This window comes from Haliaeetus leucocephalus, unplaced genomic scaffold (assembly GCF_000737465.1).
Source record: "Haliaeetus leucocephalus isolate CR32 unplaced genomic scaffold, Haliaeetus_leucocephalus-4.0 Scaffold362, whole genome shotgun sequence".
NCBI classification, from domain to species: Eukaryota; Metazoa; Chordata; class Aves; order Accipitriformes; family Accipitridae; genus Haliaeetus; species Haliaeetus leucocephalus.
Genome location: NW_010972798.1, coordinates 5060628 through 5074375, shown reverse-complemented (window position 1 = coordinate 5074375; position 13748 = coordinate 5060628).

Genomic DNA, 13748 nt, shown 5'->3' with positions numbered 1-13748 from the left:
TCTGAAGTTAATGGGAGTTTGTGGGAAGGTCATGTCCTGATGCTAATGGAAATAAATTACTCGTTGAAATATATTTAGTCAAGCCTTTGTCCAAGTCTTCAAGCAATAAGGTTTAAATAGTTCCCTCAGAGAATTTTGCACTGTATAGTTAATTTCTGTATCACAGTTTTTATCTTAGTATTCAGACTAAATTTTCATTTCTTTCTTCCTTCCTTCTGTCTCAGAACATCCTAAATAATTCCTTTTCCTTCTTGCTGCTTATCCCATTTGTAGATTGTTGGCAAGTTCTTTGACTCTCAACCACTTAACCTTCCTTTCACCAGCCTATAAATATTGATCCATTCCAATCTTCCTTCTTTTGTCTATTCAAAAATCCCTCAGTAGTTATCACCTTCAATTTGTTTGTTGTAATGAGCTACCTAGGAATGCATGTGTTCTTCTATCAGAGTTGTATGGAGGTGAACAATTACCTCCTTATTCGTGCGGCACGAGCACAGGCACTCCAACAATTTTTCAGTTCTTCACATTACTGCTTTCCAGATTTGTCCACCACAGTAAGTATGTACAACTTGAATTATTTTTCTTGAGATAGATTAGCTGGCATTTCTCCAGGTTGAATCCAATTTTTGTTGCATTTCATCAAGTTTTTAAGACCTCCAAGAAACAGATTATTTGTTTCCCAGTTGCTTTCTATCCTTTTTTTATAACTCATCCAGAGCACATCCAAAGCACAGTTGGAAGGTTTCATTAACATGTGAGTTACTTCTTTGTCTAGGTTATTAGTGACTGTATTTTCCCAGTAGCTACCAGTGATCTCTACTATACAATTAGTCACCTTATTCTAACCCAGCATTTCCCTATTTGTCAAACTGGGTCTTGATGTTACACTTTACTCACCATTAGCTTTAGGAAACAACTGTTTGGCTTACACTAAAAGGTATCATATCATTCCAGGAATGGAGACAACTGCAATTTTGGTGTATATATGCACAGATATATTTATGAAAATGAGTATGATTCACTGCACAGATTATAATTTTATATTTCATACTCAAAATTATTTCAATCAGTTTCTAGAAATATAGTAGATACTGCAGCAACTGCTGCTTACAGCAAAGCTCATGCAAACTTGCAGCCATAGACATTATTATAATACACTACGCAACCATAGTATCGACTGCCCTGGATGGTGAACTGAAATCTTCAAGAACTTACTGTAAATTCCTAATAACAAAATTTGTCTCAGTAGTCATAGAATTACTTCTGCTTAATATCTAAGTACAAAAGAAGCCTGAAAGTCTGTTCGAGGGAGTTATTCTTAGATCAATTGTCTGTTGAGAAGAAATTTTCCTTCTGCATTCCAGCCAGAGCAAATGAGATGCCATTGAGCTTCTGGAAGCAGAGCCCATAGCCACCTACATCTTTCTGGCCTTAGTCTAAGTCCTTTTTTTGGATTTAGACAAATAAGACATCATGTAGCAAAATCCCACTGTTCAGGGCTTACAGCACCTGCTAAAAACATCTGGTTATTGCTATTTAGCTAGAGCTCACAATCTTTTCTTTTCTGTCTCATGTGTTTCCTCAAGCTTGTCCTCGCCAAAGGTCATAGAATAGAAGAAAGTCCTCTCTTTTTGCGACCCTTGTATAATCCTATTGATTTACCCTGTGTTCAACCAGTTAATTTCAATTTACCCTTTTGTGATTTGTTTCCCTCAAAGTTAATAAACCTATGCTAACCATTTTAGTTCCAGCTATTATTTGTTTGTGCCAAACCACAGGGGAGAAAAATGAGCGGTGATCTCCTGTGCTGTGCCTCTAAGCGATGCAGCGCAGAAATCCCAGCCCACAGCATGGCAAGCCCTGATGGCTTACTGGAGGCAGCTGCAATGAAGCTGGTGGACTGGGCAGCTGCTCCCAGTATGTGACCACACTGGGTGATACCTGTGGTTGGTTCATGTTACCCAGTCCCCTCGGGAACAGCTGCCTTACGGCTTGGTAGGGGATTCAGCTTAAGTTTGATGAGCTCTCTGGGCTGTGACATAATTCAGGATCTACACATCAATACACAGTCTGATCTGTGATACATCTTTCAACTTCGATATGCCTTTTACACAAAAATCCCGCAGGCAGCTCTCTGTAGCAATAGGTACACCATTAGGAGAACCCATCGCTACTGCTGACCGTTCAGACAGTGCACATAGCGCTGAGGTCTTGTCAGCAACGTAGCTGCTTTGATGTGGTACCAAATCTGAGGTAATAACACCAGCTTCACAGGCAGACTTATTAGCTCTGCAACATTGCTTCAGAGAAGTTACACTGCTCTCAATTTCATTGTGTGGTGTAGACGTGCCCTTCACGACACCTGAGCATGGGAATTTCTCCCCTGGCTAGCACCCTTTTCTGCTGTTGTACCTCTTTTGGTCAGCTGTAACAAGAGAACCTACAGATTGCACCACGTACGAGCAAAAGAAATCAGGAGAGCTGAGGATATATGACAATGTAATCTGTAAGCTTCCGGACCAAGCATATGTTTAAGTGATATGTTGAACAGGGATGTATTGTTAAGGAATAGCCTCTGCGTTCTCTTGTGACCATCCCCTGAATGTATTTTGCAATGTTCTGGGACGTCCTCAAAATGTGCTGAAATATCCGTGAATTCTGAAAGCTATGCCACTTTCCACAAGTTTTCTGATAATACTGATTTAAGCAGGTCAGAATTTCGTGATAGCAAATGCTACTGAAGTCACAACACTTAGGGCAAGCAGTGAATTTAGCCCAAATGCATTAGTCCACAATTATATTTCTCAAAATGTTTACAGGAAACTGTACCCATGCCTAATGACATATAATTTGGTGTTCCTTTCAGTATAACCTAAATGTTGTCTCTAAAATCCAGTTCCAGTGCATATCTGTATCATGTATAACTTTTTCAGCTAGCAGTTATTTCAGCTCATCTTTGAATCTGAGGCTGATGGCTTAGAGCAAAAGAACCATTTGAGAAAAGATAATCTCCGAAGTATGGTATTAGGTGGCAAAGTAGGGCTGGAATATATCACACTGTGGCCTCCACATTACCCCAATTTCAGCCAAGGCAAACATCTTTCCAAGAAAAACAAAAACTTAACTATAGATCCTGTACTATTATTATTTTAATTAGATTTGTAGCGAAGAGAAAGCACAATATGTAATTGTTGACTGACTCCAAACCAGCCTGAACTACAAATCATAAGAACCAGGTTGGAGCAAGGCGTAGTGCTTGGAGATTTTACCAGGCGGCAGATCAAACAGCGGAACTCTTGACAGACTCCGCAGCTTTCCTTTGCCTGCTGTTTCCCGGAACGGTGAATTCAGGAGCCATTTGTGAGTCACTGGCTAGTTCATCTTCACAAACGATTAATGTCACATCTGAACTTTCAAATGTCACAATGGAAACAGCTACCATTAAAAAAAAAAGAATTAGAGAAAATGCAACTCAGAAGTTTCCTGTTTCTCAAAGAATAGTTTCACTGTACTTTTTGGAAAGGTTTTTGGAATGTGCATTTCAGGTGATTGACAGGCCTATGTCTGACATAAGCTTGCATGGAAAAAATCTATATAAAAGCCCTTAAAATGTTCTCTTACAGTTATTCTTCCACTGAATAAGTATTTTTATCATGAGCAAGCATCAAATGCAAAGTGCCATTTCCTGAGTGCTTGCTGAGGGGTTTTAAATTGTCTTTTATTGAGAAAATTAGTGTAATTTTCCACAGTTCCGCAGGGAACTAATGCATTTTACTCTAGAGAGAAGCACAGGGACCTAAAGCTCTATAGACATGTATTTTTTAAACAATTTTACTTGTTGATTTTGTACCTTAAGGAGTCCAGAGTTCAGAACAGACTTTTGTGTGCCACAACAATGAAGATACCAGCCAGTAACATTTATAAATCTACTATTAAATGCATGCGCCTCTATGCCTGGACTTTAATGCATAACACTTTGAATCACATATCTAACAAGGTCCAAACTAAAACATGCCAAAAATGAGGAGAAGGAGAAACCATCCTATAGGGATAAAGAGCTAGCCACTCTCCTGGCTGCCGGCTCTCCAAGGCTCTGCTGATTGATCAGCAAAACCTAAGGCTGAGAAGGGTTACCTGCAACACTGCTGCTCCTACTCTTGTTCCGTCTCATGTCACCAGGGCACTATTTATCTCCAGAACAGTCTTGTTAATGCTGGCTCCCCAGCTGTGAAAAGCCGGCAAAGATGCAAACAACAAGAGCTCACCTCTGTCTTGCTCCTGAGCAAACTCTTAACAGGAGCCCAGCTCCTCAGATCTAATTATAGTCAAAAATTCCCTCTCCACTGACTGTGAAGAGGGATGGAGTAAATCTTACCTGACTCAGAGCTAGAATTTGACTGAGATTATTGCCTGCTGGAGACACAGAGTATAATTTTTCTCTAGGTATTTTAATCTCTGGGGTTTTTTGGATAGTCTGCATCTTTAAAAATACTAAAAATGTCATCAGTGCTCTGAAATGATTAAAAACAGGCTTCTAGGAATATCATTAGGTGCTTCTCAGGGCAGCACACAGTCTGACCTGCTGCACAGAGCAATAATTTACAGTCAAGGGAGGTGAGAGCTCTGAATTTTTCAGGAAGACACTGTATACAATAAATCCCCCAAAAGATGTATACGTTCATATGGAAAAGAATTATGTATGAGAAAAATGAATCTCATGTATCCACAAACTGCCCTGTTTCATTTAAGTCTCTTCTTATCACTTTGAATTAAACCCAAACCGTTCAGATTATCAAGATGGAGGCAATGCACAAAACAAATTCTTATAAAAATAGTACTGTTCTCATACAGCACTTGCAATCAGTAGGTCTCAAAGTAATATACAGAAATATGATTTTTCTGTATTTCTAGAGGGGGAAATGGAGGTACACAGAGGCAAAGTTACTTGCCTAAAGTCCTGAAATGGGTCAGAAATCTCAGTGAAAAGAGCAGATTTCAAGGCCTTTGCAACAGCTTGATGTGTCGAAGAATTCCAAAGAAAAATTACTGATATTCAGGTCCATTCATATGGAATGAAAATCAAATTCAGGTTCTTGAAGTACCCAAATACTCAAAATGAGCATCTGGTATTGCCAGTGAAAGTTATCCCCCTTAACTAGGTAGAGGAATCTAACATGCTAAGTATGTTATATAAAATCAGTAAATGTTAGTGTTTGTCTTGAAGAGATGACATTATAGTTCTTTTTGTCATAAAAAATTCTTACACCTTAAGAGTTGCACAATTTTGGCTCCCTTGCTATTAATTACATATCTGTTTCTTAAAGTTTTCAAGTACCAGCTGCATCAGAGATCAAAGCCGATCAAAATAACAGGGGATGCAGGGAAAGAATGGTATTCTCTTTAGTACATTCCTGTGGTTTTGATCAAAGTATGCAGAGAATCACATTAAGCAGAGACTGAATTTTGTGGGATGCAGCTATATTCAGCTGACAAATAGAAAAATAATCTCCTCTAGTTTATTGGATACATAAGTCTGTGTTTATCCTCTTTCTGTCTCTCATCTCCATTTTTTCCTACACAGTGTTCATTATATATGTGCAAACTGAATGGGTTCAAGACTAGAATCTAGCTCATAAACTGATTAGGGTCACAACTGCTTTCACTTTACCTTCTCCATTATGTTCTCAATTGCTGAACTCTGTAACCACCAAAGCATGGCTGTAACAGTACAATCATGAGTTGCATCAAAGGTCCTTAGCAAATATTGGAGAGTAATTGTAAATGGAGATTGCCCCAGGCTTTGCTTTTGTGAACAGAAGTATTACCTCTATGCATAAATCCACACTTTGAAGACAGATATAATGCTTAGACATGTCCTGTATTGCTTAGGAAAGAGTCTAGAAGGCCGTTGTCTTATATGTTTGAAATGGAAAAAACAGCCTTTATATGACTGCTCAGATTCACTTAAACAGAAAATTGACTGCCAAGCAGATAAAATAGCCTTTTTAAGGCCATGTTATTTTCCGGTGCCAAATGCTTGCAAATAGATCCATCAACAGAAGCAAGGAAATCTATAGGTTTCTTTAAAGTTTTTGGTGCACATAGGATGATTATATGAGAATGTAGCATTCATATAATTTAAATCAGATTTTCTACTAGTGTAATTACATCAACACAAAGGATTTCGCTTATCCTATTATTTTAGTAAGAAGAGTAGCTTGTTGCCAACTAGATTAAAATGTTTCTAACAATGTAACATAAAATGAAAAAAATAAACCACTCGAACTAAAAGAAACCTAAGTTTTTCTGCACTTGTTTAATCATATTAGATTAAACTCATATTGCAATTCTGTGGTAAAAATAAGGCTGTAAATAAGTATGTTCATTCAAAACATGGAAAAATGAATGGAATACCAATGAAATGAAACACGTGGTCAAAGGCAAAGAATATGCATCCATCAGGCTTCATAAAAGCCCTAATCTATTCCTAAAATTAAAGAAAACAAACACATAGTCAAGGTCCCTGACATTTTTGTAAAAACTAAAAGTCTGAAGACTTCCTTATCAAAAAAATAGAAGTCCAATTTTGTGATATTAGACCAAAGCAATAGTTCTTGCAGAAAATATTTTTTTCTTTCAAAAATATATTATTGCAGTTTCAGAATGAAAATAGAAATGTCAATATTTCCAGTGAAGACTAACTGATTTTTTTTTTTTTCATTTTAGAAAAATGGGGGGAAATTTCCTTCAACTTTTTATTAACTGAGAAGCAGCTGTCTGGCCTATATCTATGAGACTGTACAGGCCAGCAGTTCTTCAGATGTTTCTCGGTATCAGGCCAGCTCAGTTTGCTTCCAAGAACACAGAAGCCCTTTGAGCATATGCGACAAGGTGGGGAATCATGTGGGATGTGCCCAGCATCACGGCATGTGGTACAGGATATGTCCCACCTGCTTAGGGCTACATGACAGGGGCACGCTCGATGCATTGGGATGTAGTGATGATGCAGAGATGGGGGCTAGAGTCCTACCACAGTGCTGCAAATAACTAAATTGGTTTTTTAGCAGTGGCTTGACAAAGGGAGGCATGGATAATTCTGTATGCTGGCATGCAGAACAGGTATTTGTTTTCTGCCTAAAGCTCAGGGAAAGAAACCAGCTGGGCAAAGGGTGAGCTCTGGCCTGGGCAATGCAGGATGTGGGATCCAACAGCTACACTTGGGCAGGGTGCTCAAGACCAGGCAGGTTTCCCTGCTTGCCTGATTTCTGGGGAGGGTGCTGCCATAGTACACAGTCCAGACAACTGTTTACATTTTGACATTATCAGCATTTTCCAAAGGAAACATATTCCTTCAGAAAATTTCCGATGAGCGCTTATTATGTGCCCAGACTGAAATGTCAGCACAGCCAAACTACATTTTTCTCATTTCCTTTTATCTAGGCACCTAAATTCTCCCTCTTCTGTTTGGGATCTCTTCTTCCTCTCCTGAACTCGGCCGTGACAGTCGTTATATAACAGTGCTCTTTTGCCCCCTCAAAGGCTTTTGTTAAGTGGTAGATTATTACTCATTTATAGTTAGATAGCTACTCACTTATAAAGGGCCTAATTCTGCTTTTACAGTCCCCTTAATTGTGAGACACTGCATAGAAAATATGTAAGTGGTGAACAAATGGGGAGAAAGATAAGGTCAAGCCTAAACTGATGAGGTTCTTCAGAATAAAAAGAAGTTATAAAAATAGAAGCTTATATTTCTCATTAACAAGAAAGTTTTTTCATTTTCTTTCTGAGGCATTGAATCTGCTATTCAAGCCAGTATGAACTTTTGTTTTCAGTGCCTAACTTTGATGTTTCTCAAAAACTTTTAATAAACAGTTTCGTTTGCAACTTACTTGCTAGCAGATGGAGGGTGCAGGGATTAATGTTAGTGGGCAAGGGATGAAAATGTTTCTCAGGCTGAAGAGTTCTCAAGATGAGTACTTCTGTCTTATTGTCTAATGGCCAAATTCTGCTTGCAGATTCCTCAGCATAAATCAAAAGCAACATTATCACAATCATGGGTATTAGAAAGGTAAAATCCTAATAAATGAGAGGAAAACAAAGCCTCAGGGGGGTTTAAGAAAGTGGATTAGTTTAGGTAATTTTGAGCAACTATTCTCAAGAAAGCACTTGGGGACAGTTAAGTTTAATTAGGCTACAGCTCGTCCTAGCTGCAGGTGGTTTTGTTTCTGCCACAACCCTTTTTTCTTCTCCTCTCCTGTGTACCAGTGAGTAGCACTGATAAACCACTGAAACTGGTCCTGTTTGTCAGTGAAGGAAGGGAGAGGTGACTGGGCCTTTCCATAAAAGAGGTGTGAGTGGAATCACCCTTGTCACTTTTTAAGTGTGTAGAGCTAAATCTTACTGCAAGAGGCAGGATTGGGTGGGAAGAGGTATTTGTATATACAAGCTGAAGAACACTTTGTCTGCCTTAAGTAGCATTGGCAGTGTGAGAAGAGCTGGGATCACGACTATTCTTTTCATCCGATCATTATTTCTGCCTGCGGATGCCCCAGAGTGTTTTGTGCTCTGCTAGGATAAGACTATATTCTTCACATTTCCCTACTAGGACCTTTATGAAAATGCCATATTTATCTGCTAAAACCTTCACAGCTATTATCTGTTTGGAGGCAACACAACTACTGGAAGACAACTTCAGCAAGTGTACAAAGCTTAGGAAAAGGTGAAGCATCAAAGGTTTCAGGTTGCTGGGAGATTTTTTCAATTATTTTTAATTTATTTGGGTTAAATTTTAATCAGGCAGAAAAATGTGAGTCTAACAGCAGTCAGAGTTAATTATATTTTGTGTTTTTTATATTCACACACAATTTTTTTTTTAATGTGGTATCCTTGACATGTTGCATTTGTGACAACAACGTGGTGGAATGACTCAATTTCATACATAATTTATTGAAATTTTTAAACTGTACTTTCCTTGAGTCATTTTCATGTATAATTGAGCTTAACTTTCATTTGTCTTATTCTGAATTAGGAAAGCTTGTATTGGATCAGGTCAGATTTATACATCTCAATAAGAAGCCAATTTTAGGTCCTTACTAATTTTTTTAAATAACATCGAATCTTATTGAAATGAAACTGAATTGCTGTGATTTCAAAATCTAAACTTGGGGTTTGAATATATGAAGATAGGGATTTTTTTTGCTTTCTGAGTATTTTCTTAATTTCTCTTGAATTATGAAGTTCTTCCAAAAATCTTTCTGATTGTATTGTCTGCTTTGAAAATATTTATGCTAGTTTTAAAGAAACATTGGAAAACCAGTAAACTTATAGTAAAACAAACCAAATGTATTCTAGGCCTAACTGTAACCCTAATACTATTAGGCACTCTGAAGTGTTTGCTGAGGAAATCTCTTTAGATGCTTAGAGATTCTACAATACATAACACGGCATAATACGGGTAGCACCTTCTTTTATACCCTTGCAAGGGCAGCTGGTCTTGCACAAAATGGGAGAAAGAGCAGAAAAATTGGTGCACAGAGGGTGCTAATTTGGGAAGATGTGAATTCGCCTTCCCAGTCTTACTTATCACACAAACTCTCACGGTAGTCACTGAAGTATCCAAAAATAGGAGCTTGCAGCCCTAACTATAGCCTTGTAAAACATCTAGAAACTCATAACATCTCTCCTATTAGAAAGACTTGCAGTTTAGAAAGCAGATAATTTGGCGCAGCACATTTCATCCACCTTCAGTAAGTTGGCAGAATGTTTCAAAGCACATCAGAGCTCAGCAATACAGTTCTATCACTTTAATTATAACTCATCTCAGGTTTTATCACCTCAAACCCTTTTGGCCTAATTTTGATTCATATTGACATGCTAACAGGAAGCAGGGACAATGGGGAAAGAGAAGGAAGGAGAGAAGGAACTCTACAAGATATGAATATTCATATCAGCAAACAATTCCAAAAGTCACGCTAATATATGGCATGACCTTGTACCACCAGAGCGTAAATACAAGGAAAAATAAGAACACTACTAACAAAGGCAGCACTTGGGAATGTCACCACATTTATACCAGTGTCAGTGTTTCTGTAGGACATTATTTGCTTTCTTTTTTTCACTATAATTGGATCTTAAATACTTCCTCAGTTCTGCAACTTGGAATTTTGGTGCCAGCTCAGCAGAAACTTCCCTTAGAAAAATATCTGGAAAGTCATATCTGTTCCCAATATTGAAAAAAGCACAGTTACTTAAACCCTTGTCGTGGTTTAACCCCAGCCAGCAACTAAGCACCACACAGCCACTCACTCAATTCCTCCACACCCAGTGGGATGGGGGAGAAAATTGGTGAAACAAGTAAAACCTGTGGGTTGAGATAAGAACAGTTTAATAGAACAGAAAAGAATAAACTAATAATGATAATGATAACACTAATAAAATGACAATAGTAATAATAAAAGGGTTGGAATACGCAAGTGATGCACAACGCAGTTGCTCACCACCCACCGATCGATGCCCAGTTAGTCCCCAAGCAGCGATCCTCCCACCGCCCCCACTCCCCCCAGTTTATATACTGGATGTGCCATCCCATGGTATGGAATACCCTGGTGGCCAGTCTGGGTCAGCTGCCCTGGCTCTGTCCTGAGCCAACTTCTTGTGCCCCTCCAGCCTTCTTGCTGGCTGGGCATCAGAAGCTGAAAAATCCTTGACTTTAGACTAAACATTACTTAGCAACAACTGAAAACATCAGTGTGTTATCGACATCCTTCTCATACCTAACTCAAAAACATAGCACTGTACCAGCTACTAGGAAGACAATTAACTCCATCCCAGCTGAAACCAGGACAACCCTTTAAAGCAGTCTTGTTCTGATAAGTAATCATGGTACCTTCTTGTTCAACAAGGCTGCTCTCTGGTGTGGCTGTTCACTTAAATGCTAAAAGTAAACTTTTGCTCTCCCATACCTCCTGGAATTGATGCATCTAAAAGGATGAAAATTTCTTTCTATGGCTACTTTTTACAACAGCAAAATTACTACATTTTCGTTACCTTCCTTTGTAAGATCTCCCTGAAGGCACTGGGGTTGCATAGGTCTAGAAGTCTAAAGAGTCTAGCCTTCAGAAATTTTGGTTTTGGCAATAACATATGAGAATGTATTTGACTTTTTTTTTTCATGACCTGCTACTTCATAAAAGATGTTTTAAAATGTAAACTGAGTGTATTTGATATAGAAATCAGTAAGATTGAGAAAACAAAACACCAACAATATTTATTTAGAGCAGAATTATACTTCAAATGTTTTTTGTTCTGCATCACTGTAACTGTAAAAAAACATTTAACTGTAAATATTAGTGTTAAAATGTTTATATCCTGGGATTGCAGATTTCTCTGCAATATGGCTTAATTTTTTTCAGATTAGAAGTTCGCAATTTCTGAAGAAGTATATATCAAACAACGATAGTAAATCTGCGGAATTTGCAAGAGTTCAGGATGCTGAGAAAAGACCACTTTTGAAATCTGACCGCTGATGACACATGAGATCTGAGATTTTGAAAATTAGGCCCTGAAATTTTTGTTTCAGCTTTACAAAGCATTTATGTGCCTAAAGATGAAGAGAAACAGCTAGGGAGATTTATAGAAGCACCTAAACATTGGTTGTTAGTCAATGAAAATTGAGCATATAAGCCGGTCAGATGCTTCTGTAAATCATACTAGATGTCCAGCTGCATATTTAAAAATAGAAAACATTTATAAATCAATTCCTTTGAAGCTACAACCTTTCATAAACCATATCAGCTACCTGGCATCTCAGTATCCAGGGATGGATTGCTCCGAGCCTCGACCCTTGTTTTAAAGATGTCCTTTACCTGTATGATGGACCAATGAAACACAGATGGACAAATCACAATGGAAGCATCAGTTGTGATGTCACTGGTTACTAAATTTCTATACCTTTTTGACTGATCCCCCCACCCCACCCCCTGACAAATTATATGTTGTTTACCATCACATTCTGGAAAACATGAAAATATGGATTTCCTAAGGGATAGTACGTGAGCTACAATAACCTTTCATATGTCACTGAAATATGATGAAGTATTTTGAGATGTTTTCTCCACTGAGATTTTATATTCATGTAAAGCTAGGTAAAAATGACAGTGATTTGTGATTAATTTCCCCATAATATACAAAGGACTTCTTCCTGTTTTGCTTTCAGCTTACTCATGTGTTGTCTAATATAGACTTGCTAGGAATATACAGGGAGATGGCACATGTTTTGCTTGGAACAGATGCAAACTTGGATCTAAAATGAGAGGTGTGTTTTGTAAGTTGTTACTGATGACATATGGGCATGACAAATTCAGGACAGATTGCCGTTTAACACCACCAAGAACCTTACCCTTCAAATGAGGCTGGGTATGACCCTAACTGATTACGTCACTGCCTGCACTTTGCTTCCAGGAGGAATTGTTTCAACTCCCTTGGCATTGTGACAAATTCACAAGATCACAAATGTCACTTAAAGTAACGACTTTGATGACCTCTATAGTGCTGCAAGTGCCATCGCTCTTGTGATGCTATGTATTTCTTTGTGCTCAATTGTATCTACATGTGTACAGCACGCAGAGACAGTGACGAGAAAGAGGAGAGCACAAGATCCTCAGTCCCCTGTGGTACTGAGGCTTACATGAGTAATTCTAACATGGAACACCTTGATGCTGACATCTGATTCCCCAGTATTTAATTTCCAGTTTTATGTGGTATAAAGCAAGTGTGAGCCACTCTGGCTTGACACTGCCAAATGATGAAAGGAAACCTCACACAGGCAAAGCTATGATCACTGGCAGCTTAGAGATGCTGATTAGAAGAAAGGTATTAGGCTATAGCTCAAATCTGAAACTTTCTGCTTGATAGACAGTCACCTATAGGTGACCGGATTAATGATGGGAGAGATGGCTGCTTGCCATCTAGCTGCCTTCTGGCTTGAATCAGCTCCTTATTACCTTAGCAGCCTAAGCAAATTTCCACAGCGAACTGTGTTGACCTTTACTCCAGAGTGATATGAGGAAGAGCTATCAAAAGCAGGGAAAAAGAAGAGATCAGTAATAAGTCACTTACTGTTCTGCTCCTCAGACAAAGAAGCTTAGAGAGAGATGAGCAAAGAGTTGTGCGAGTCGTCCAGCTGGCAGAGAAGGAGATGGAGCAACCACCTGAGTGTCTGAGCGTGCATAGTATATCTGGCTCCATGCAACTGCACATTTTTCTTGCATGTGAGACTAGTCCTAAGTGATGTTCTCAATTTCCATATTAATTCAAGGACTGCAGCCAAAGGTAAAAACCCAAAGTCTCCAGGGAAAGGAAACAAATCGCTTTGACTTCTGAAGGAAATCAATATTAGACGGTGCATTGTTTAAAGTGTGGAAACCCATGGATCAGTTCCAGAATCTGTGTGAAGAGATCCCTTAGGAACTCTCAGAATAGATCTTCATTATATTCAGCTTAGAAACACTTGAAGCAGGAGACAAAGTTAAGCTGGACAATTCTGCAAGTAGCTTGTCTTTTGGCTTAGAAACCAAAATATATTTTAGTGTCATTTCAAACAGTCTGCTAAACCTGTGAACTCTGCCAGCAAAAACACCGCTCTGCCTACACAATCTCCTACCTGGGAAAAGACTGAGCAAAAGAACAAACCCCCAAAGTTAAAAAGTCCCCTTTCCCAGTGAAAGGTTACAAGGCACTTGGATACTAGC